The 26,020-nt window shown below is 47.0% G+C and overlaps 1 protein-coding gene across 3 annotated transcripts in view; it reads right to left on the reverse strand.

Moving 5' to 3' along the window:
* Positions 1–26,020, reverse strand: part of SLC24A3 (solute carrier family 24 member 3) — a 458,647-nt gene that overhangs the window by 192,509 nt on the left and 240,118 nt on the right. The gene's annotated exons all lie outside the window — the stretch shown is intronic.

A 26,020-nucleotide genomic window follows, 5' to 3' on the forward strand; every position in this document is an offset into this window, starting at 1 on the left:
CCAGAGTCTATAATTGTTACTACAGGAGTGTTAATCCAATGCAAGCTACTCTACCATGACTGGAAGTCTAAATTCCAGAATATATTATATATATATTTATATTCAAATGCAAATAATTTAGATCATAACCTGCCACAGCAAATTTACAGTAAACTAAATTCACATTAGCTGCTATTCACAAAACTTGCTATAAGCCACATTAAGTCCGCTATGGAACCAATTCAGCCTGAAATAACTGTGCGGCCCAGTGGAAAATAACCACCTGGGGAAAGTGAAGGTCATGGGGTGGGCGGGCAAGATATGATGGAAGGGCTAGGAGGTAACCTAATTCCATACTAATTCATATGGATAAAGCAAGGATTGGACAGAAAGAGCACTCGGCACAGTAGAAGATTATAGGAAGAGATGCTGCAGGGCTCCAAAGCCCTCAACTATAAATACTTCAAGGTCAAGACAATCCAAGGAAGCATGTGTGGCAGTTCTGACATCTGACAGGTGAGGCCGGGAGGCTCACAGGCAAGAGCATGTGTTAGGAGGCAAAATGATCTTGGAAACCAGTTGTAGCTGAGGGAGCGAAGTCGTGTTCCACTTTATTCTGCAGTCTGGAGCTTCTCTTACATGTTCCCATAAGTGTCAGATTTTGATGTCCCACATGAAGTTGGCAAATTGAAATTCACAGCAGTAGAAGGTAGGTGTTTAATAAATGCCTTTCAAGTCCAGACAAATTTGTGAAGCTTCAGAAATAGGAAAGAAGAGTAGGCAGAAAAAAAAGGTAGGCAAAACAAAACTTTTGACTAAATCTGGCCATTACATAGAGTACGTAAAAGTATTAATGTTTAATTTTTTTAAAAGGGAAAAAGGGGAAATTCTGCCTAGTTCCTGAGTTAGTTGAAACCAAAATAATAAATACCACAACTTGTATTCAAAGTAAAGAGGAAAGTTCAACACAAAGGAGGAGGGAAAGGTCCCACTTTGTTCTTGCATCAGAACTCCACTGTGTTCCCCATTATAAGTCAATGACCTCTTGGACCCCTCAGAACTTAGGATTTCACGTCATTGCTGGCTAGCTTGTCTTTCTATGTGCTTACACCTCATTGCAGGGCTGGCTGGAGTTGAAAACATTCAAAGAAAGAAATCAACATTACCGTGAGACAAAAAGTTGCAGAGTCGGCAGCAGCAACATAAACTGTGATGTCATAACCTCAGTCATGACGTCACAGATTTCGTGTGACCTATTTACTGTCATAACTCAAGACAAATCTTGGGTCCACTTGAGAAATGGCTGATCAAAGAAAACAAATACCTCCTGACTACCCCACTATCCGAGGACTGATCTAACAGGTACTTGAAGAGGCTTACCCGCAGCTCACTCGGCACGCTATACGGTGAGTTCATGCAGGCGGTGGGGTAAAAGGACTTAGCAGACTTTTAAAGGATAGAAAAGAAGTTCATATCATTACTCCATTTGATTTTTTCTCGCATAAACATTGAATTTCAGGGCATTTCATAAAGATAGAGCCATAGAGAATAATCTCTTAAATCTTTTAAAAAATGACTCTTTCAATGTTTAAGATATGTGGGGTTTGGAGGGAGGAGGATACAAATAACATTGTTATTGTATGAGAGACTCCAAATGTTAAATCTTTCTTGCATAGCTCAAATAAATATGACCAGAATGTCAAACTCACCTGTATAAAAATATCTGATCTTTTAGGTAACACTAAGGAGAGGAGATGGGCAAAAGGGCTGCTTTTCAAATCTGAAGATGGACACAGCAGACCTCATGGGGGTCCTGGACCAAAGAAACAAGGTCCAGCCCAATCTCCTCCAAGAGCCCGGCTGTCAAGTGCCCACCGGTGGGAGGGCTGGGAGAGCAGTGTTATCTTTTCCTGAGTCTATGACAAAGAAGCAAATCAAGCAACTTATTCTCAGCGATTTCAGGCAAATGGTTCTCTCCAAGGATACAGGGTTCTTTTGAGAAAGTTCAAAGACGAAAGTGACTCTGATTTCTTTATGATCACAGTTGCATCCTGTAATGATAGCAAGCTTTGCAGGGATACAGATGTGCACACAGATGTTTCCCCATCAGTTTAACTCAACGATGCATGGCATAGCTGTTCCATCTGCCATGCTGGTCTGACTCTGGCAGAGGATAACTAGGCAGTAGTGCACAATACAGCCTTGCACTCAGGGAGTTTACAGCCCAGCTGGAGAAGCCAGATTCAAGCGCACAAACACACAAACTGGAGGCCAATAGAAGGCAGGCTATATCCCAAAACATCTATGTATGTATGTGTGTGCATACACATGTATATGCACATATGTGTATACACACGTATGTATATTATATATACCAACTGCTGCATAATAACTATTCCAGACATAGTGGGTTAGGACAACCTTAACACTATTTATGTCTCACATTTCCGGAGGGTGACTGGGCTCAGGTAGGTGGTCCCAGGATTGGAACTGCCGGGGCTCCTAGGCCTCTTTCTTTATCTCAGTGTGGTTTCTCCATGTGATCTTCCCTCAGTGTCTCTTCAGCGTGGGGACTTCTCACAGGGGGCTCAGAGCTATATGGCACGTGTTTCAAGACAGAGAACCAGGAGGAAGCTGGATGACCTAGCCTGTGAAGCCATGCAGAGCATTTCCACCACCTTCTGTTCATTGGGGTAGTCACGAAGGTCTGGCTGGCCTTAAGGGGAGGGGGCGTAGACTCTATCTCTTGATTTTTGGTGGGGAAGGGACAAGATTCCAGAAGAGCACATGGTCCTGGAGTTATTGCTGTGGCCATTTTGGAAGATGCAATCTGCCACTGTTTACCTCTCTCTGAAATGATAACTGTATATATAACCATGCTTATAACTACCTGTATCTCTAGTAACCTGGATGAGACAGTGAGTGGTATTTGGGGTCAGAAGAAAAGCATCAGCAGGGGCCGGAGCAGCGGGTGAGACTGCACGGAGTGAATCAGACCTGAGCGGAGGCTTGAAGAAGGGAGGGCTTATGTGGCCGTGGAGGGGGCACTCCAGGTGCAGAGGAAGCAGAGACAAAGGTGTGGAGGTGGGAAGGGGCAGAGCTGTTCCGTGTTCTAATGAGGTGGGTACTCTTCAACGTGTTTCTCCTTGAACAAACAGCCATGCTCTCCAGTGGAAACAGTAACAGCCGTTAATGTGTTTCCCTTAGGTGATCTTTCCTAATCCTCATGGCTACCCTGCCAGCTCTCTGCTTTACAGAGAGGGAAACTGAAGCCTATGTGGGGATCCTGGAGCCAGATCTTCCAGGTCACGGGCCCTTTCTTCTATGCCACAGTCGCTTGCTCAGAATCAACATTAGTGGGGGCTTAGTTCACATTTCCCCCCAGGCTCAGAGAGATCAAGATGTGCTTCTGCAAACCCCAGCAGCGTTTTTTCAAAAAAAAAAAAGACTTCACCCAGAATCTAAAAGAGCATGTGGAATTGCATTATATTTCATGGTACACTAGAACCCAGAATGAGACTCAAGACTAAAACTGGCCAGGGTTCCTGATTAGTCTTTTACGAAGCCTCAGGCTACAGAAACATAACCCTGGAGTGTGCAGAGTCTGGGATTCCGCTCCACTGTGGCCTTGTGGTGAATAGTTTTCTCTAACCAGGGCTTCCTATTCAGTTTCCCAGCCCCTCCCATCCATAAAGGGACTGGTTTGAAGATCTTGCCTTACTGAAGTGCTGGGAATGTTTCCTTGCTTCTTGACATGTGTCATAGGCTGAAAATGAGCTCGGAGCTGACTCAGATTCTCCTGTGACTTGAGATCCCTCCTGATGAAAGGCATGCTGGCACCTTTTGCAAGAACTCTATCTGTGCCCCGGGGCTCCATTCTATCTTTGTACGTTTTATGGCCACGGGATGCTGGTACCCCAATATCTGCTTGGTGCGTTGGGACCACAAGCATAAGATGGAAGGAGTTGGTATCAGGGCCCAAAAGATCCCAACTTACACCAGAGTGAGGTGTAGACACTGGGGAAGAACTGGCCTGTGCGGTGATTCCTCCTATAAACTCCCCTGAAAGTTGCTAGAAGGGAACTGAAGCAGCCCTCTGTGTGCTCTGCCCCGTGGAGTCCTTTACCATTTTCCTCATGCCAGCTCCTAGGGTGTGTCTGAACCCAACAGCCAGCACCTGGCACTTCCCTGAGCTAAGGCGCCCTGCTGCGAGCCGCGGCTTGATACCGCACCCCTCTCCTCCCTCCACCCTTCCTGGTCCCACCGCTCCATCTCCTACCAGTTTTTCCAGGGAGCACTTGCAAGATCACTTTCACACGAACGCTCATGCCAGGCTCAGCTTCTGGGAACCCAGGCTAACCCGGGAACCACACAAACGCTGCTTCTTCCACAAACATTCCCTTGATTATCCCAAAGGAATCCTGCAGTAAATCACAGAGACTGGGATCCAGACCACATGAGTCCAGGCTGGAGGGTGGGTGGTGGGCAGCAACTTGTTCCCCACACCTCTGGGAAATGGGTATGGCATTCCGTACTTTCCCTTCAAACGACAGGCCCCAAGTGAGTCACACACATCACTTGTCAGCCTGTCAGTTCCGAAGGGGCCTATTCGTGCTCAGCCGATGGGCATTTTTTCTACTGAGATTCCAGCATGCCTATGGGTCCCTGCTGCACGGAGATGGGCTGGCTGGTGTTTAGGATGGAATGATGCTAGACTGGACTTGCTCTGAGAAACTGTCGGCGAGAAGGGAGATGGGATGGGGGTGAGGCAGGGAGTGGAGAAGCCGCAGAAACAACTACCCATGGCCAAAGTTTCCATTCCTGGTGCCAGCTGATGGGAGTCAGGGTGTCCCAGGGGCACGTCTGACTTGTCGGAGCTGAGAGGCGGCAGTGAGATTGTCTTCTCACAGTGTTTTCACTGGTCTTGAACACGTTCCAGACATTTCTATGTCCTCCCTTCACATTATTGTTTTTTTTAATCTTGTTTTTACCAGGAAGTTCAGATCCAAATAGCCAAACGGAACAGAATTTGTGGTTATGTCTTGGTCTGTTGGAAGTAGGAACAGACTCAGGTGAGAACACAATGCCCAGCCCCAAATATGGGGTGCTGTGGAGGATCTCGATATAGAACGTCATGGTGTGAAAGAAATGGCAACTTGGGTTTGAGAATGAAAAAGCCTGTAATTTTTTTGTGACCATTTCCAAATAAGACAAAGGCAAGGGCTAGAGAAGAGGAGAGAAGCCTAAGTAATGGTCGGGGGCAAGACTAGGCACATACAAGGGAGTAAAGTCTTGAAAACATCTTCGACACAAAAGGTATGGACCACACACATTTTGGCCAGCCTTACCTTTCCTGGTGGAAACTACATGGCCATAAAATGAATGAAATCAGTTCTTTTTATGCCCTCGTTTTTAACAAGCTTGGCTGAATAGCTGAGTGGCTATGTCCATGGTTGGTGGTGCTGTGTACAAGGGAAGGTGATAATGTCTGACCAGCTACATTAGCTCGTGTATCTACCCCTCCCCATCCCTCTATAAAACATGTCTAAAACCTGCTAAGGTTTAATGGCTTGGAAAGAAATACCTCTTACCGACAGATTAATGGTGCTTTCTTATAAAGGTGACAAGAACTTGTAATTTTATTACACCCAGTCCCATGTGAAGTCAAATGGAACAACAGGGTGCCTGTGTACCCCTGTGGTGGAAGCTGTCGGTGCCTGTCCAGATCCCCTTCACTGGGATGGTGTACCTTCCAATGTCGCTTGCTAACGGCTCAGGGTGCATTCTTCTCCTGACAACTGCCCTTGGACGATGCCTGCTACCTTACCCTAAATGCCTGGAAGACTAAGTCCTCACTCCAAGAGCAGTGTGCAGCCACTCTCCTGCCTCAAGGAGGGGACAACTCCATGGTGCCATTCAGGCTCTGTGATCCCTGTGGGACCAGGCTGAGCCCAGTCTGCAGCTGAGAACACATCTTTGCTGACTCCCTCTCCTGCCCGATCCTGCTTCTCTCCCTCCCCTTCTCCTGAGAACTCGCCATCAATAAACCACTTGCACGTGACTGTTTGTCTCGGGTTCTCATCCTGAGACAACTCTTTGGGCTGGCTTTTGCTCTCAAGTCTCCAAGGGAATGGGGCATCTCACTGAAATGTACAGTGCACACCAGCTGGGAGAGGCGAGGCCCGGTGCGTCCGGGATGACCAGAGCAAGCTCTGCTTCTTTAACCCCTCCAAGTCACTGCAGCCCAGAGCTGGACCAGTGGTTCCAGCTCCTTCTGTTCCAAGCTAAGCCCCAGGCCTGAGAAAAGCTATATCCAGGCTGTGTGCCCTGGAAACTGACTGAGAGCACAGAACCAGATTTGAATTTGGCACCAAGAAACAATTTTGCTTCCCTTCCACCCTCCTAAACATCCGTGGAATAGTTAAAATTGGGTAGGATTTCCTTCCTCTAAATCTCCCTTTGAAGTCTGAAGAGGGATTCTGGGGAGATTTTATATTTTAATAAAACGTTTATTTCCAAGATGATTCCATCACTTGGAAGGTAGCGAGTTTGGATGAAACCAGGCATCCTTGTTGAGAACGCTCCAGAGATTCGCGTTCACAAAGCTTTCCTTGGCTAACTTTGTACCTCTTGTACCTGAGCCACGTCACTGCAGAGATCCTGCTCTTCTTCATGACAAGGATTAAAAATATTTGAAAAGTTTTGCACACACATGAGTGATTGGAGTGGGAGGGGCTGCAGATGGGCAATGCCAGGGTCTAAATATTCAGACAACACAGGCATCATCTCAGATAACACAGAAGGCCTACTGGCCGAGGCTGAGAGGCACAGACAGATGTCCTTCACAAGGAAGATCAGCAACCACAGACCTCTCCCTCCACGCACATCTACACCCCAGGCCCTGGGGGGGCCGCTGGGTCCCGCTTGGAAGGCGCGTGAGCTATTTTAACTTGGAATGTGGCAAGCTAAGCCAAGGGAGCTGCAGCCAAGAGATACAGTGTACAGGAAGCATGCCCAAGAGAGCATTTTCCCAACAACCAGGTCTCTTCTTAGGACCCGAAGAGGCAGGCGGCACAGTGGTCCACCGGCAGCATGCCTCTAGGGTATCAGCCGCATTTCAGAGTTTCGGGGTGGGCAGGGCTGGACCACTCTCTCAAGGGTGGTGGATGAGGAGGCGGCTGGCACGGCAGGTAATTCCCTGACACTGGACTCCTAACTCAGACTCCTTACCCCACAGTGTTTCCATTTTCTGATTCATCCTCTTTCCTTAAGAAACTCCCAGATTCTCTTCCTCTTCCCCACCCCTCCACCCACCCCTACATTCCACGGGTGTTTCACATTTCTGCACTATTTTATTCTATTCATGTTTTAGTCCTCAACCTGGTCCTAAGAGTGCAGAAAATAGTAAACGCTGGTGAAGGAGTAGATGCGTGACTATTATATAGCATGATTTTAGCACTTGGTTGATTCATTCGATAAAAATGTTGGTGTGCTTCCTCTGCACTAGGCGCTGTGCTCATCTGTAAGGAAATGAACAATGTCCATCCTGTTCGCTTATCTTTCTCACTCTTCTTGTTTTATACATCACCGCATCACATGCCTATTCCAAGGTAAGCAGAGCAGACCATGGTCCATGGTCTTCAGGTCTTCTCATCTGAGACGTCAGAGATGTGATCTGGGATGATGACTGCTTGTGTGACCAGCTCAGGGGGATGTGAATGAGAGTCGTCGAGAAAGCTGACAAAGGAATGGCTCACACCTGTAACACTTCCCCACCTGGCTGGCCACCTGGTCAGCTGGTGCTGATTCCTGTCGCTATGGCAACGAGGCCAGGACTAATCATTTAATTCAGAGAGCTACCTGCCAGCCCCACCAGCGACCTCAGGGTCCAGAAATAATTCTCTGCCTAGAGTTAGACATTGGTAATCAAAAATACAAAACATTATTGGAAACATTAAGAATACCTTAGTCTGAGGTGCTCCCCAAGCTATAGGGCTGATGAAGCCCATCACTGTGCTCAGGTGGTACTCAGAGAATGGAGACTGCACGTGGCAGGAATGCTGACTTGTGCTTCCAAGGATATGTGAGATGACGTTGGGCCATGTGAGAACACACCTTTTTTTTTATGTTAATAGTTATATAATGTTTATTTTCATGTGATTATAAAAATACCCATGTTCATTTATGGAAGAGATAGATATAAAATCACTTTTAAAAATAAATATGTTTTTTTGAAAGTGAGCTTATTTTAAGAAAAGTATAAAGGAAATAACTGTCCAAAGAGTCTGTGGACACAGCAAATATGTAACTATGGGATGTGGGCAACTCAAGTACTGGAACTTTGACCACAGGATTAAGGGTCAAAGGTCCACAGCAAGTGAGGTCCTAGGGTAGCATTTACCCCTCGGATGCCTCTCCTCTCAGACTGGGAAAGATAAGTGACCATAAGACTCCCATCTATTGAGTGAGTGTCATGGGCTGGACCCTGGTGCCAGGCCATGCATGCACCCTGGTAGATAAATGGAACTGTCACCGTTGCACAGATGCAAGGATTCCACACAGAAAGGCAAATCACTTGCTGTAGGCCATATGACTCCTCAGTGGCAGAGCCAGATCTAAAACCTAGTTTCCTTTGACTCCAGAATCTGCACTTTGAACCACAATGTTGTTCTGATTACCAGCAAGCAAACGTTTGGTCCAGAGGGTAAGGAAGAACAGGTATGACTCTGCCAAGGCCAGAGGCTCCATCTCACAAGTTGCCTCTCATCTTAGTTGACACTTTCAGATCTGGTGAGTAGTGGACAACAGGGTGGACCTGCCCAGGCCCCTTGTTTTATGTGCACATGCACTTCAGTGTGCTTCCAGCTTCCCATAGCCAGCACCTGGACGGGCCTAGGGCACCTGTCGAAGACCCTGGGTGATAATATAAACATCACTCCTCCCCTGCCCGGGGTCCTTCACCAGTCTTGGTGGAGGCAGCTCCTATGCCTGGGATTGGGACATCTAGAGGGCATAATCTACACTTGAGAGCCCCCTGTGGGACTAGGGCAGCTGCCCTGGGCAGGACTTGTAGTGAAGTCACCGCCCTGCTCTGGTTCTTCCTCTTCCTCCTCTGGTCCCACTCCCTTACAGGCACATCCTTAGTAATCGCACACAAATCCTCATCTCAGGGCCACTTCTGGAGTACCCGATCTCAGGCAGTGAAACCAGAGGAGGGGAAGACAGGTGGATGAGGAGTTCAGGGGTGTCCAGGACACGATGACAGTGCTGCCCATAGTACCACCCACAAAGCCTGGAGAGGCCAGAGCCAGGATGACGAGAAGCTCAGTCCTCATCAGGGCACCTTTGTCCGTCAAGCACAGGGTTGGCCATTTCTGCCATGAGGTCATTACTGTGCAAAGGTGCATGGAAGACAGATGGTACTTCCCTTGCTCAACCAACCCGGGAACACGGCAAATGAGGCAGGTGGCGTTGGGGAAGGGAGCATGTTGGAGGAACACCTTTTAAGAGGCTGGTAACATAGACAAGATAACTAAGAAGGAAGGGAGAATCGATGCACAGGAGAAAACAATGACCAGGAGAAAGGAGAATAAGAAGAAACACAAGAAGGGCAGGGAAGAGCTAACGCCCGCCCCTTCCTTGAACAGCCAAACCCAGCTCAGGTGAGGGGCTTGGTGCTGAGACTCCTGGCGTCCAAATGCGAGGATGGCTGTGAGACTCATTCTCACTGAGGAACGGTAGGGTCAAGTTCACACGCATCAAATGATTATGACCATAACTGAGTTATTAATCCACGGGAAAGGGGGAAAAGGCAAAACTGAATTTTATTAAAGTTCCACAGGTTTAAATGTGAATAAAATACTTTCTTCTCATTGAAAAGAAACACAGAGGCCATTTGAGTTTTAAAAACGGCAACTTTGAGTTTAAAAACAGATTGCCACTAGGGAGGAGAAGCGAGAAAGAGAATGTTTTGCCCAAAAGCCAATCATTCAATTACACAGATCATACCTATGTAACAGCTAGAGGTGCGTATTTTTAACACCTCTGAGAGAAGGCAAGGACCAAGGTCGGGGGAGATAAGTCCCCAAGGGGCCCCTGGGCAGATCCCATGTTGTTTTGTGTGAAGAGCACATGGAATTTCATCCCTCAGGGAAGGTGGCCTAGAAAGTGGGGTGTGGAACAACCAAACTGAGAAACGATGTTCATTTTTAACACTGGTGTCTTGGTAAACTCTTCACCCTAACCTCCCAATCTTACTAACAGCTCAAATTGTATCAATTACTGAGTCTTGTCTTTTAGCAGATGTCCAGGTAAGGTTTTTTTCAGTGGTTCACATATAACGTCCTTGAAGCTCTTTTTTTAAGGTAGTTAATTATGCCGATGATAACATGGGGGCATCCGGACATCTCTTTCCCTAGAAAACTAGGCGATTCAGTAACCAAAAAGGCCAGTGGGACCCTTGGGCTCTGACCCCCGCCTCTCCCTTGGGCTTAGTGGATGGACTAGGATGGAGTGAGGTTCAAGAGACATGTTTCAACTGCCGGCTTTCTCACGAGTCTGAGAAGAGTTTCTGTTGTGGGGAAGTCAACCAGGAGTCACTGTCTCAATTCCCAAAGGGCCGTGGGCTGTGCACTGGAGAGGCACCAGCCCCGAGCTCACGAGTGAGTTCCATCACATTACTGTCCACAGGGACAGACAGGAGGAGACGTGGCCTTTGGGGTCAAGAGGACAATTTAGGTGAACCGGCAACAGGTCATATGGCCAGTCTAGGGCCACCAGCGAGTGGGAAGCGTGATTTCTGTGATCCCTGGCAGTCTTTGAAAGTTTATGAATTTAGAGACGGGGAAGCAATTCAGGATCACACACACACACACAAATGACAGGAACTTTCTCTATTCCCAAACACATTTACTACTTCCTTCTACCCAAAGCCTCCAAGATCTAGTGTTGGATTTAGAAAGAAAATGGAGCAATATCTAACTCCGTCATTCGGTATGGGAAAGGGAATGGTGCATTCCAGAGAGAGAGCCATCTACCATATGTTAACATATAGGTGGCAAATAAAAAGACCACATGCTATAAAGCACATTAAGCCCTAACATTTTTCTGAACATAATTTGATTTTTCTTCTATGTTCAAAAGACAGTTCAGGACCCACAGACTCTCAGGGCCACTATTAACTCAATGACAGTTAAAACTCCACTGATAAGCACCTTGGTGCCTCTGAATAGTGATTTCTGGCTGACAGAATCCTGGAATATCCCATTTTCACTCTGTTTCCAAAGGTCCTTGAGCTCATTTGAAAAAATAAATTGGGGAAAAATCCATAAAAGAGAGAAATATGTGAATGTTGAGAATACTATCTACCGAATTTCAGTAAATGTAAATTATGAACTGAGAACAAGGGGTAGGAGCCCCTGTCAAATGTATTACTATGGTTTACTTAATTTTCTTGAGTCACATGCTCCCTTATTCTGCAATCGTAATCAAAATAAAATAACAAAATAAAATGAAATACTTGTCATGAAAATCTGTGATCTTAACTCAAGATTCTGAAACATGAAAACCCACATACACTGAGAAGAAATAAAAATCCCCCACAGCTGATGGGTCAATCACATCAAAAAGGGGACCTGTGTCTTTCCTAGTCCCTGTGCATGGGACCGGAAGCCTAGGAATTCTCCATCTCATCATGGCGCGATGCCCTTTTGTCTTAAGAAATTACAGGAAGCAGGAGTTTTGAATGTATGGATTGTGCAAAGCCATGCACCCTCCCCAGGAATTCTAAGAGCAGCATACATATTCCATTTTTTGGAGTTCAGAAAAAGGAAAAAACAACCAGAAAGATTTCAAGTTTCTGCTCTGTGATCGACCTCCATGAGTACAGCTTAGTTAAACTATTTCTGCCCATTGGTCACTAGGCTGAAATATAGTTTAAACAATTTCCTAATCGAGCTCATCCATAGGACTTCTGAAATGAGAATTCTAGGAAAAGCAGCATCCCCTGGTGGCACCTGAAATGGAGGGTCGAGAATTCTAGGTGCTTTCTCCTCCAGGTGGTTGTTAAGTGGGTGGAGCTGGGCTGCCATCCTCACTTCTTTACAGGAGAAGGCACTCTCTTAGATCTTTCTCTCTGTCTGAAAAAGGAGAACAGACCCCAAACCAGGAAGTCTCTAACAAAGAAGCACTGCTCTGTTTTTGTTTTATTTTCCAATGGAAAGGGCCCCCTTCCTAACTTCTCAGCCCAGTCCTTAAAGTGCTCAAGTCAGGAATAAGGAGGTGCAATCAATCCTCAGAGGTGAGCAGGGGGCAGAGCTGGGATTAGGGATCCAGCTCCGTGCTCCCCAGCAGCTGCCCTCCGGTCTGCGGGGCCTAGATGAGGGAACTGAGCACTGTCTGAGGTCCCATGACTGCAGCTGCGACTGCGGGACGAATGCCAGAATAAATAATAACAGTCACATTACCCAGAGCATGCTAATTCTCCCCTTGCTTAGCATGAGAAAGTCTCCCTGGTGATGCCTTCCCATCCCCATCCGTCTTTGGGGAAGGGGTTACAGACTTACGGGTCTGTTCGGGATGCGGTGACATAAACATGCAGAAAGGGTTATCTCCACGTCTCCCAATTTAGCCCAAATTGAAGAAGGAAACATCCCACATCTACAGCCTCATTAGGAAAAAACAAACAAACAAAACAAAACTCTGTAGGGAATTTGACAATAAAATTGAAGCAGCAGCTAACCACAAAGAGACATCATTCTAAGAAGGCTTGGAACAGAGCTTCATGACCTCGGAGCGGCATCAATATCTTGGGGATCAGCAAATATTTCTAGAATTCCACGGCCACAGCTTATCCTGTAAATTCACTGGGCAGTGGATGTGGTGTACAGATCTTTGTCTTCATCTTCTCAGCTCAGTGACCGACTTAGGTTTAAGGGCCATGATTGACTCAAGATGGAATTTCTTGATATCTTCTAATACCAACGTCAAATTGTGCAACCACCTGGGATTCAGTTCTCCAGAAAGCTCTGGGTCCACCGTATATGTATTAGTTTGGGGCCCAATGGGTGAGTCGTGTGTCTCCTCTGAGCCTTGGTTTCCTCATCTACCAAATCAGGCAAAAGATATTTTTGCTTTGGAAATTGTCAAGTGCTATGTTGTTGTTATGAGTATTATTCAGAAACATTGATTCTGGTGCAAGAAAAGCCAATCAGATTTAGTGAAAGCACTGTGAGAAAAAAGGAATGATGAAAATCAAAACAAAGAAAAGGAAAAGAGAAAGACTGAGAAAGGAAAAGAGAAGAGGAACATGAAAGGAAAAGAGAGAGACTGAAGGTGGTGAGAAAACAGAGAGCCCTCCTTGTGCTCCTGGAGAAAACCAGGAGGACTCCCAGTGGCACTGAGGCCTCCAGCCTCTGGGACCCTCTTCTCACATTACAGGGCATTTAATTCAATCCCAGAGGAATCTACTTAGCCTCTCCTGTGTTCTGAGTACTTGGTTCTATGGGAGATGCCAAAGAAAAGTTATAAGAAAATGATTAATTCTCCACATTTACTTAATGAGATCTTCTAAACTCGTCTGGGGAAGAAGGTATTATTATTGTCCTCATTTTACAGATGAACAAAACTGAGGTTTTGTTATTTAAATAACCATGTTCAAGGATTTGGAGCCAGAACTCAGTCCCAGGTTTGACTGATGCCAGTGTCTTGACCTGTAACCAGAACTTGACCGTGGCTGCATCCGAGCCCAGGGGACCAGGAGTCTGATGTATTTCAGTCCTCAGGCTCCCAATGCAGTATCTCATTCTTTATTGACTCTGCATGGCCCAGGGGGCCAGGCAGGGGATGGGACAGTGGAACCCTGGTTTTCTCTTCCAGCTCAACCACACCATGAGCCACACCTCAACCCCGTGATTAAGCCATCTGATCGACAAAAGCACGTGAGCATAAAAAGGAGCCCGGAACAACTCTCACGAAACGTGGTCAGTGCTGTCGATGGAGTTGCGCATGGAGAGAGGGAGATAAATAGGAACCTAGAAAATATGTTCCTGAAGGTGAGCTTGTGAATTGACCTTCAGGCCATGGTCCCCAAAGTGGGGGCTGAAGTCCCAAGCCAACACCTCTCACATGACAACAGTGTTCTTTTCTTACATTATCTTACCAGTAGGCAGAAACTTTCCTTGGGAAATCTTTATTTACTCACAAATATTTAGAGTCAATAAAATTTACCACTTTTGGTGCACAGTTCTACAAGGTTTCTTTTTTTCTTTTTTTGGTGAGGAAGATTGGCCCTAAGCTAACATCTGTTGCCAATCCTCCTCTGTTTTATGTGGGATGCCGCCAGAGTGTGGCTTGACGAGCATTGGCTAGGTCCGTGCCTGGGATCCGAACCTGTAATTCTGGCCGCCAAAGCGGAGTGCACAAACTTAACCACTGTGCCACTGGGCAGACCCCCATCTACGAGTTTTGACAAAGGTTTTCATTGATGCAACTGCCATCATAATCAAAATATGGAACAGTTTTATCACCCTCTCCCACCCTCTTACCCCTAAATTCTCCAGTAGTCAACTCTTAGCCCCTGGCAGCCCATGATCTATTTTTTTAAATTCTTATAATTTAGGAAAACAATTTATATGATTATTGTTCTTGGTCCTTATAAATTCTGTTTCCCCAATAAGTGCCATGGCCTAGAGGGGAGAGTCTCATCCCTGGATCAGCCAGGACCTACTAAGTACACGAACGCATCCGGAGTGGTACTGAGCGACCCTGGTCTCAGCACTGAGTCAGAGCAGCAACTCCCTCCGTCCAACTCCCCACCCCTCCACAATGCCCCAGGCCCGGGACTGGCCCACACCAGACACCTCACAGGTAACGATGTCCACAGAGCCTGTTATCCAGAGCCCTTGATGGCTCACCCACATGGGCTAACCCCAAATGTGGAAGGCAGCCTGGCTCAAGGACAGAAGAGTGACAGGCAAAGGGTGTTTGCTCCAGGTGCCTGGACAGGGGCTCTGACTCTCCTGGAGGGGCTCTGTCTCTCCTGGAGGGGCTCTGTCTCTCTCCTGGAGGGGCTCCATCTCTCCTGGAGGGACTCCGTCTCTCTCCCAGAGGGGGCTCTGTCTCTCTCCTGGAGGGACTCCGTCTCTCTCCAGGAGGGGCTCCGTCTCTCTCCCAGAGGGGGCTCTGTCTCTCTCCCGGAGGGGGCATGTCTCTCCTGGAGGGAGCTTTCTCTCCCCTGGAGAGGCTTTGGAGAGGCTGGTTTTGTGAAAAAGAGCAGATCTGTGGCAATGGGGTCCTCAAGAGCCTGGCTGTCTCCCACTCTCTAGGGCCTCCTTTCTCCCTTCCTGGTGGGAGCCAAGTAGATGCCCCCTTGAAGGCCCAAAGTTCCCTCAGCATGAAGACTGTTCCCCACCTCCAAGTGCCTGTGCCCCCAAACCGCTTCTCTATCTTTTGTTTCTTTCACAATTGCAACTCATCTTCCTTCAGGATGAGACCCATCAGAGAAGTTTTAAGAGAAAGCAAACTGATTCAATAAATGCAGATGAAGTTATTAATAACACAGAGGAATATTTTTTAAAAACCAAAAATCCCGTTCCTCAGTCACCACATGTATCTCCAACTCTAAAGATTTCAGGCTGAGTGAGTCTGGCCACATGTGGAAGACAGTTGGAGCCAGGGGGTTTTCTGGAAGTGGGTGAATCTCGGTCGTTTGGTCCTTGAGCTGTGGACCAGAGGGCCCTCTGAGAGCTGCCAGGCCTTGGGCCTTCTTTATGACAGCCAGCTCTGAAAAAGCGTGCGCTCACTTGGACAGCTATATTATGTACGCACAGACTTGTTTAGAAGGGGTAACACAAGCTTGTGAAAGTAATCAACAAAGGCATAAGAAGGAATGCAGTCCCTAAAAAGCCACCCACTCCAGGCCCGGCGACAACCAGGGTGCTCAGTCTCTCTGGAGCCTGGCATGAATTCTTACACATATACAAGCACTCAGGCACAAATATGGCCTCCTTTCTTTTTCACAAATGGTATCCAAACAAACACAGCGGTCTGCACACTGCTGTTTTCCTTTAACACATCTCAGAAACCTCTCCACGTGGGCAATCAATCCAGCTGCCTCACCTGCTGCCTGGTGTAAGGAATGACCCATCCACCCGGGGCCCTGCGATGGGCATCGAGATGGCTTCCAGGGCTTCCAGTCGTGTGCTATGCACACCGGGCTGCAGGGTTCTTGTGCACACTTCTGTGTACCTGGACAAGGGTGTTTATAGGATAACCTCCTAGAAGGGGGATTGATGGCTAAAAGTAATGTACAGTTTTTAACTTTGATAGAAATAAAACACCATCCAAAGTGTTGGTACCAATTTTTACACCCACTAGCAATGTGTGAGAGTGCCTGCTCCCCAGGCCCATGCCAACACCTCCGATTATCTAACTTTTCCATTTCTGCCCCTACGATACGGGGAAAATGGGGTCCCGTGGAGCTTTAGCTTACACTTTTGCTTAGACAATGAGACTGAGTATCTTCCCGTATGTTGTTTTGAAAGGTTTATTTTAATTTTATTAAATTGTGGTAAAACATATGTAACATAAAACTTCCCATCTTAACCATTGTTAAGTGTATAGTTTAATAGTGTTAAGTATATTCACATTGTTGTGCAACCCATCTCCAAAACTTTTTCATCTTGCAAAACTGAAACTCTGTCCCCGTTAAACACAACACCCCATTCCCCACCCCCAGCCCCGGCAACCACCATTCCACCTTCTGTCTCTCTGAACTTGACTGCACTAGGTACCTCATATAAGTGCAGTCACACAATATTTGTCTTTTTGTGATTGGCTTATTTTATTCAACCTAACATGAACCCTCAACCTGAGGGTTCATCTGTATTGTAGCAGATCTCAGAATTGCCTTCCTTAAAAAGGCTCAGTAATACTCCATTGTATGTATACACCACATTTTGTTTATCCATTTATCTGCTGGTGGACACGTGGGTTGGTTCCACCTTTTGGCTATTGTGAATAACGCTGCTATGCACACGGGTATACAAATATCTCTTTGAGACCTTGCTTTCAATTCCTTCGGATATATACCCAGAAGTGGAATTGCGGAATCATATGGTAATTCTATTTTTAATTCTTTCAGTATGTTTTAATGCCATTTTACTTCCAGTTGACCCTTGACCACCACTCAGGACCTCTGTCCCTAGGAAGCCTCTCTCTCCAATCTCCACGCCCGTTGCTGAATTTGTCCTCCGCTCCCTCAGCTCCCTCCGATATTCTGGGACTTTGCCTCCCAATGTGATCCAAGAATAAAGCCAGAACAAGCCCTAGCAAGTGTGGACCCCACCTGGCCCAGCAGTTGCCACAAGCTGGGCTATGAGCACAGGCAGCCCCTCTCAAAGCTCCCAACACAGCAGCCTAGTGTGCTCACGCCTCAGGTCACTTGGCCCGGCCTCCTGGCCGCGTGGACCTGCTGGCTTCTCTCCTGCGCACGGCTGCAGTGACTTGGGTGCCTACACAAAAGAGGCAGCTCCTTTGGGAATTTGGAACACAGCTTAACCTCAGAGGAAAGAAAAACAGCTGGTAAAAATGCCACCTACCCTTAAGATTTCGCCAAATATTCCAAACCCTAAATTTAGGTTTGGTTAAAACAAACACACACAACTACTCCACAACCCCACAAGCCACTGAAATGTGATCGGCAAATTCTGGGGCCAGTGTCCTAGGCTGGCTGCCTCTAGAATTCCTTTTCCATTTGTTCCAATCGCAAAGAACTCTTTTTCTTTCTCTTTTTTCTTCTTTGGTCCCCTTTCCCACTGCTTTTGAAAGCCAAGCTGACTCAAAAATCCGCCAAGGAGCTCCTCCTACCACCGTGTGGGCACAAGAGACTTGTCAGTAACCCAGTGCAGGTGCCTTCCGGAGTCCCTGGTCAGGGGCACAGTCTGATCAATGAATCAGGACTGCCCATTGGTCCTGATTTGCCCGGCCACAGCAGTCATTACTTACAAGCAAACAAGCTAAATATCAGTAGGTAATTTATTGCTGCAGAGCCTGGATCCCTGCAGTGGAGACAGAGGTGTGCTGACATGTGAGCTCAGCAGACAGCTGTCCTGCTCTGCCATGCTGGGGAGGGGGAAAGACCACGGCAATGCCACTGAGCATTTCCGTAACTCAGCACACTTTCCATCTGCTAAGCTGGTCTTCATACTGAGTGACAGACCCTGCAACTCAACTCAGTGCACACAGTTGCAGAGCCTTGTACTGACGGAGCTACATGCTTGGGGGGTTCTCAACCTCTGCCCAGGGGTCCTTCCTGAAATCTCTGAGGTCCCACCAAGTCAGGGGCTGAAGGAACCATCTTAGCGGAAGGGTTCTCACTGTCCAGAACATTTCAGCAAGATACGGGCTCTGTCCTCACAGAAGCAAAAACAATCTCCAAATGGGAAAGAAGTGAGACTGTCCTAGGCTTGCTTGCTTCCTCTCTTGATTGCTTGATTCATTCATAAAATACCTGTTGAGCACCTGTTACAAGCCTGCCATTTGCTGGGCACTTGGGAGACAGAGAGAGTGCTGTCCAGTAATTGATAAATTAGTTTCACTACTGAATTTCAAGTTTAAACTGTGATGAGCACCAAGAAGATACTCTCTGATGCTTTAAGAACCTGTGAAAGGAGGGCTGTGATTCCCCTGCCTACACAGGGAGGTCAGAAGAGCAGGAGTGACACAGGAAATACGTAGGGGAAAAACCGCGCAGGAAGACAACAGGCCTTGAGAAGCCAGGGGAAGCGAGGTCAATATGGTGTTTGTGTGATTGAAGAAGGAGAGTGAGGCTGGAGGGGACGGAAGTTGGAGAGTGTGAGAGGAAGTGAGGGGGAGAGGGAGGTGCCAGAGCACACAGACTATACAGGCCAGGTGCGCCAGGTGGGCAGGGAGGGCCAGGAGGGCCAGGTTAGAAGTGTTGGCCTTTACCTTTAGAGCAATGGGAAGCCATTTATGCATTTTTAAAAACGGATGCACGATCAGGTTAAATTTGTAGAAGGATCCCTCTGGCCATCATGTGGAGAGCACACTGTAGGGAATAGAAGCGATGTGGCCTCCGGCACAGTCCAAGAGAGAGAAAGCGCTTGGCACTCTCATGGAGAAGGTGTGGCCAGATTCGAGAGCTCATGAGGAGGTATAGCCAGCAGTGTTCCTTAGTGAATTGGCATGGGATGTGAGGGAGAGGTCGGGTCTGGGAGGACGTCCAGGTTCCTGCTATCAGCAATGGGTCGGTAGTTGGGCTGGGCACAGAGAATGGGAACCCAGGAGGAGAATCAGTTCTGGGGGATAGTCAAGGGGTCAGTTTGGACATGTGGAGTGTGAAGACCCTACTGCTCTCCAGAGGAGGTGGAAAGCCTGAGAATATGGGTCTGGAACTCAAAGGAGAACCCCAAGGGCAGAGGTCAACTAGGGGAGGCACCCACACCTAGCACTCACTCCAGAGAAGAGGTTCGTGTGGGAAGGTCACCCAGTGAATGCTCACTGGACCATCTCTGGGTGGAGGAAAATGCTGACCTGATTTCCCCGACTTCTCCAAGGAGCCCCCTTGGACGTTCTCCCCAGCTACCCCACCAACATCTAACTCCACTTATCCCAACTCAGACTCTCTCTGTTCTTCCCATCCCTGAGCTAGCCACTCGGCTCTCAACCTGTAAACCCTGCAGGACTGGGAGGACCAATACATCTCCAGGTACCCTCCTGAAAAATTAGAGTCAGCTTGAATTTTCCTGACCCTTGCTGGCCCCTGTCCGAGACCCAGCTCTCTCAGGCCCCTCCTCTCCATCCCTCTCAGATTCTTCTCACATTGGTGGGGTGGATTTTCAATAAGGTCTGAAGCCAGGCCTCCTGGACTCTCATTCTGACTTCACCACTTACCAACTGGGCAAGCTTGGGCTTCAATTTCCTCATGTGAAATTGTGGTTTTTGCCTGCTACACTTCCTAGAGTTATGTAAAGCTAAGCACCAATGCATGTAAAGTGCTACAGCTAGTGTTTGGCACACAGTAACTGCTCAACAAATATTAGTTATCATTATTTTAATACTTCTTTCAACATACTTTGTGCACACTAACAGCCAAGGTGTAGCAATGGAACACTTTCTCTTGAAAGTGTTGCCTCAGAAAAGCCCCATAAGTGGCTGCTCTTTCAATGAATATGCAGCCATGAGAAATTTTACATGTCCAAGCACATACTGGGCAGTGGGAAAAGCGAGCATTTACAATGTTCTTGTCAAGAACCGAAAGTATTTTCGGAGGCTTTTTATTAAACAGGGTAGTCAATATGCATCTGTCAAACTCTATTGGATTTTTCTTACATTACTAAACTCAACTGTGCTGTTTCAAAGCCTTCTGGGAGGACACCAAAGCCCGAGGCCAGGAAGAACAGGTTTCCCAGGACCCAAATGTTCCTGAACAATAACCCCAGCTCTCAGGTTGAGTCCACCGACCCAGGGAACAAAAGCAAGTCAGTCATCCTCTTGGGAACTTTTCCTTCTTCAAGATCAGCACACAGATTCTGTGTGCGGAGGGTGAGGACAAGGAATATGAGGTCTATGGAATGTTCTGGACTCCTCTGTGAGTGGGATCTCAGGAGCTAAATGGGCTAGCTGTCTGACAAAGGCACAGAACCAAGTCTACCCCACCACCTGTCAGCTAGACAACCTGCCAGCAATTAGTTCCTGCAAGAGTGTACCTTAAATTGGGCACCCTTTCGTCTTTGAAAAAAACAGAATTCAAGCAGTTGTGTGTCCAATGATGTGAACGCAGTTTGTAAGGCCAGGTCGCTGAGGTGGTTAGAGCCTCTCCTCTAGTCCAACTGTCCAAATGAGAAAACAGGTAGAAGGACTTCTCTTAGCTCATAAATCTTAAGCCCAGACATCCAAGCCCCCCGTCTTCTAGTAACTGCAACTTTGTGCAGACACCTTACCACACTGTATGGAACAGACTCTAGTCTAAAACAAGCGGCAAAACACACAAGTGATAACAGCATCATTAATGGCTAAAATGTCCTTGTACTTTCTCAGCCAGGCCCCACGCTAAGCACTTCATGTGCATTTCCTAGCTCCTGCGACCACTGTACGAGTACGTACCACAAGCCTCCCTGTTTTACAGAGGGAAGAACTGAGTCTCACAGAGTTTGGGGAGCTTGCCCCAGTCCACTGGGCGAGTGGCATGGGAGCCAAAGCCCCTCTGAATTTTCTTTCAAGGTCCTCAAAACCTGAGTGTAGCTGGTGCTGTTAGTGTCCCAGCCATGCACCCTGAGCATCCATAATCCTCATGCAAGTGCCCGAGATTCTCTGCCTAAGGGCTTTCTCCCATCCTGTAGGTGGGGCGTGGGAGAGACCTGGGGTTTAATGCCCCCAGGAGCAGCCCCAGCTGATGAGAGATGGGAACTGGAGGTTGAAAACCCCAGCCTCCGCCTCCCTCACCGTCTCCCAGTGCCCCGCAGTGGGACTAAACCCCACTTGCTCGTTAACACATCTTGTACTGATTTCCCTCCCTCCCTGCCTCACTTCCCCACTGGCCACCAAGCTTCCTGGGGTCACCTCCCAGGTAAACCTCTTGCACTTGCATCTTTGCTCAGGGTTTGCTCCTTGGGGAGCCCAGGCTAAGACAGTGAGAGCGGAGAGCAGGACCGTTCTCTCCCCGTATCTTTGAGAATGGAGAGCACAGAGGTGCCCGGAACACATAAGAGAGATGTCAGGAGAGCCAGTCAGGAGGCAGTGCCTTCTCCCATAAATGCAGATGTGGAGCAAGCACAAAGCCAAGAAGAGCTGTGTGCAAAATGGATAAAGCTAAAGACTTGGGCAACTAGTAATTAACCCGTGGACCTGAAGGAGGTGCCGAAACAAATCAGATGTCAGCAGGAAAGGAGGCCGCATGCACTGTTCTGTTAGCAGCCGAAGACTCCTACCCTCTGCAGTCTTTTATCTGTCCCCTCGGGGTAGCTGGTCCGTGAACTCGGCACGAGTCTGTTAGAAACCTGGGAGAATTCCACACCATCCTCAGAAATCTGTAACATGCTCAAAGACAGCAGAGAGGTTTTCTGGAGGAAGAAAAGGAAAGTTCTGCAGCCACTGCATCACTTTCTAAGGAGACTGAGCACTGGCAAGCAAGGTCTCCTCTTCCCCCACTCATCAACAGGAGCTGATGGTGCCAGGCACTGAGCTGCGTTTGGGACAGAGGTGAACTTCAGTCAGCTCTTGCCCCAAAAACGTTCAGGGTTTGCGGTTCCTTGTCACATAACGTGAATGGCCTGGGGGCTTGAACTTCTCCACTGGAGGCAGAGGGGCACGGACGGCTCTTAAGGACCGTAAAAGCTCCTGAGTGACTCTCTGCCAGAGAGGCCCTGGGCCCAGACTCCTGCCAGTGGCAGTGTTGTCCTGACCCCTCAGGGGCTGAGGAACACTACTGATCACTGGGAGCATAGTCACATTTGGGGCCACTGTAGCTTTCTGAGCTTGACTTGTCAAACCACAACGGATCAAGGGCTGTGGCCCTCTCATTCCCCTTTTTAAAAATCTTTGAAATTAAAGTTCAGAAAAGCCTCTCAAAGAAGAAGGGGATGTACCTGAATCCCAAGGATATTCTGCACTTCAAATATAAGAAAAAACCCACAGCATAAAGGATCATGCCGAGAACAACAGCAACAAAACGTTTTGTCAGCTCATTGACAGACCCAAATAGGGTCAGAAGGCCACTTCTGAAATAAAAATAGAGTCCTAAAGATGCATCTGTTGTTATGGAAAATCGATAAGGCCCTGAGCCTGCGCTTCATTTCTCCCAAGGGGGGGGAGGGGCGTGCCATTTATCAATTGTAGGAAGGCTGGGCCCAGACCAGAAACAGCCATACAAGGTCATCCCCTGGCTCCCGATTCTGACAGTCTCTGGATTCACATCTCTAAATGAAATCCCTACGAATAACCGGGATGACAGACGGCAATAAATGCGGATGACTGAGGACTTCTTGCTGACACCTTGGACGGCATTGCTGAAGGTCTTCCGAGGGAGGGCGTTAATGTTCAGGGGCCCTCTGTAGGGTTTTTTTTTTTTATCGCCCTCGACATGCTGTCCCTTGTGAAAATGACAACCACATTCTTTCATTCACTTCCAAAACCCTCAAAGCCCAATATTAGTAATTTAATTCCTTTTTGACATCGAGTCTAAATGATTTTACACCGTACAGAGTACATACCGCATGTACAGAATTTACACTATGGCCAGCAAACGGGAAAAACTCTTAGAGAAGCAAGAATATAATCAAGCTATTTACCTTGAATGTGATGTCACCAAAACCTGATCTTTAGGCACATGGCAGGTGCCTCCCTCCTGACAGGTGAGGCCCACAGGGCCAGGAGGAACCAGCTGACCCCTTGGCTGAAAACTCTCCCCGATCCAAGGACTACAGTACCTGCAATTCTTAACTCTGCAGAGTTCTTTTAATACACACACATACTGTAGAAGAGAAACTTTCTAACTCAAAAATCCCTCTAGGTAATTAATTAGTCTGCTGTGAAAATCCCTCTTCTTTGTGGACTTGGTTTGCCTCTGACTAAACTGGCGATCCACTCCCTGCAGGTCCCTCCAGCTGCAAACACCTGCCTCTTTCTCCTGCATTTGCTATTTCTGTAAATGGCAGCAGCACCTACATAGAAGCAGAACAGAAGATCTGGAATCACTTTTGGCCTCCCACGCTTGACCCACCCCCTGGCCAGCCGGTTTCCAAATCAGGAGACCTGCCTCCTGCCACGTTTCTTCAACCCATCGGCTCTTCTTCACCTCACTGCCAGCAGGGCCAGGTCCTTAGGAGGCCTCCCGGCTTGTGCCGTTACAAGCCTGCTTCTCCAGCTAATTCTTCTTTTTCCAATCTCTCCTGCTCACTTCTGCTGTCCTAGCTCAACTGCCAATCAAGGGGTGACCACAGTCCTTAGCGTGGTGTCCACATACTCCACGGCTGTGTGCCAGTCCATCCCCAGCGATGCCCTGTGGCCTCATCCACAGGAAGGAATACGGCCCTTGGTTATTTGTGCCTCACTGCTTCTAAAAATCCCATACAGTGCCCAGAAGAGTCAGGACAGCGGTACAGCAGAGAAAGCGGAGGATTAACAAGCGTGCACTGCTGGCATCCCTCCTCCAGGGGCCGCCTTTGGAATTCTTTGGGACAGGGCCCTTGTCTGGATTCCCATGACTTGGATGGTGACATCCCCACCTGCTCATTCTTCCTTGCTTTGACGACCACAGGCCACACACTCTCAACCCTGGTTCCCTCCTTCTCTGAAGCACTTGTCTTTAAGCATTCACCTAGCTCTCTCCAACAATATGCTCTATAATTCTACAGATTTTGGATACTAGTCCTTTATCAGGTCCGTGTTTTACAAAGATTTTCTCCCAGTCTATGCCTTGTCTTTTATTCTTTTAACAGTGTCTTTGGCAGAGCTAAAGTTTTTCATTTTAATGAAGTCCAACTTACTATTTTTTTCTTTCATGGATTCTATTTTTGGTGCTGTATCCAAAAAGTTATCACCAAATCCAAGGTCACCTAGATTTTCTCCTATGTCATCTTCTAAGTGTTTTATCGTTTTGCCTTTTACCTTTAGGCCTGTATTTTATATTGCACAGCAGAAAAACAAGTCATCTGCTAAGTAGTAAGAACATTAGGATTGCCTTCATCGTGAACTTTAATCAAGTCCAGGATTTGCACCTGAGGCAAGCTCAGACTTATTATTATTTAATAACCAATATCCTGGATTTATAGCAAGTGCTCACCAAAATGAACCTCTGGGTGCAGCCCCATAACCACCTGCAAGGCCAGAAAGAAAGAAACTAGGAGGCAGACGGTTCGTGCTCTCTGTCTGTGAGCGGACTGCTCTGGTCTGACAGAGCAGCGGGGCAGACGCGAGGATTTTATATGCAGAGTAAGGTGGAAATCTAACTCGAGCCTTCCCAAGTAATTTGCCAATTTCCTTACACACTTTGCTAAAAACCCTTCCCTCTGCCTTGGCTGAGGCTGTTTCCTTTGTCAGAGATGAGGCTCATGTCAAACCCAGGGTCGGTTTCAGGCTCTCTGCTTTGCATCACTCACCTGTCTGGTGTAATGCTGTAGCTTTAACAAAACGTACAACGCATTTCAATACAGAGCAGGAAAAAAATTTTCCTTCATTGCTCTTCTTCAAAATATTTTTAGGTCTTCAGGTTAATCCAAAACTAAATCTTACAGATCTTTAAATTAAATTGGAAAGATGATATAAGAATAAATTTCCATCTTCTACCCAAGAACATCTATTTATTAAAATATTTTAATATATATTTAGGTACATGTTGAAGTTTTCTTTATATAGGTTGTGCACTGTTAAAGTCAATCTTAAGTCATTTTATTACTACTTTTTCATTGTTATTATCCAAATAAAAGATTCGGTGTACCTTCTAACTGGACACTGTCAATATTTGGGAAAGCTATTGACTTCTGCATTTTTTTTGCTTTATCTGACCATTTAAAACTTTCTGATTAATTTTAAGAGGTATTAATTTGTAATAAAGTCTTATGATTTTCTAGGTATATAATTAGGTTATCTGAAAATAATAACATTTATCCTTCTATTTATAACAGCTATTCGCCAGGACCTTTGAAGCAAGCATGTTTCATAAAAACCGTAATGGAAGCCATTCTTTGTCACGGATGTGATTTTTATGGAGCATGTGTGTTTCCTGGTCACTTCCATCATTGACTGTTGGTGTCAGAGAGAGAGTATTTTTGACATCAGGGGACACCTTTCCCTCAACATCAAATATTTTTTAATAATGTTTTTCTCCATGGAGACCCATCTCTATGACGTACGCCATGGTAAATATTCTACTGTTTATCAATCCTTGCGTCACTGAGATAAACTCCTACCTGCTCACGAGAGACACTTCTTTTAATGCACTGCCAAACCTGGTTAGCGTTTTCTTTAGCAGTTCTGAATTTTTAATAATTTTCTTTTCAGGTAGCTCTCTGTTAGATTTTAAAGT

Source organism: Equus caballus, chromosome 22 (assembly GCF_041296265.1).
Source record: "Equus caballus isolate H_3958 breed thoroughbred chromosome 22, TB-T2T, whole genome shotgun sequence".
Classification (NCBI taxonomy): domain Eukaryota; kingdom Metazoa; phylum Chordata; class Mammalia; order Perissodactyla; family Equidae; genus Equus; species Equus caballus.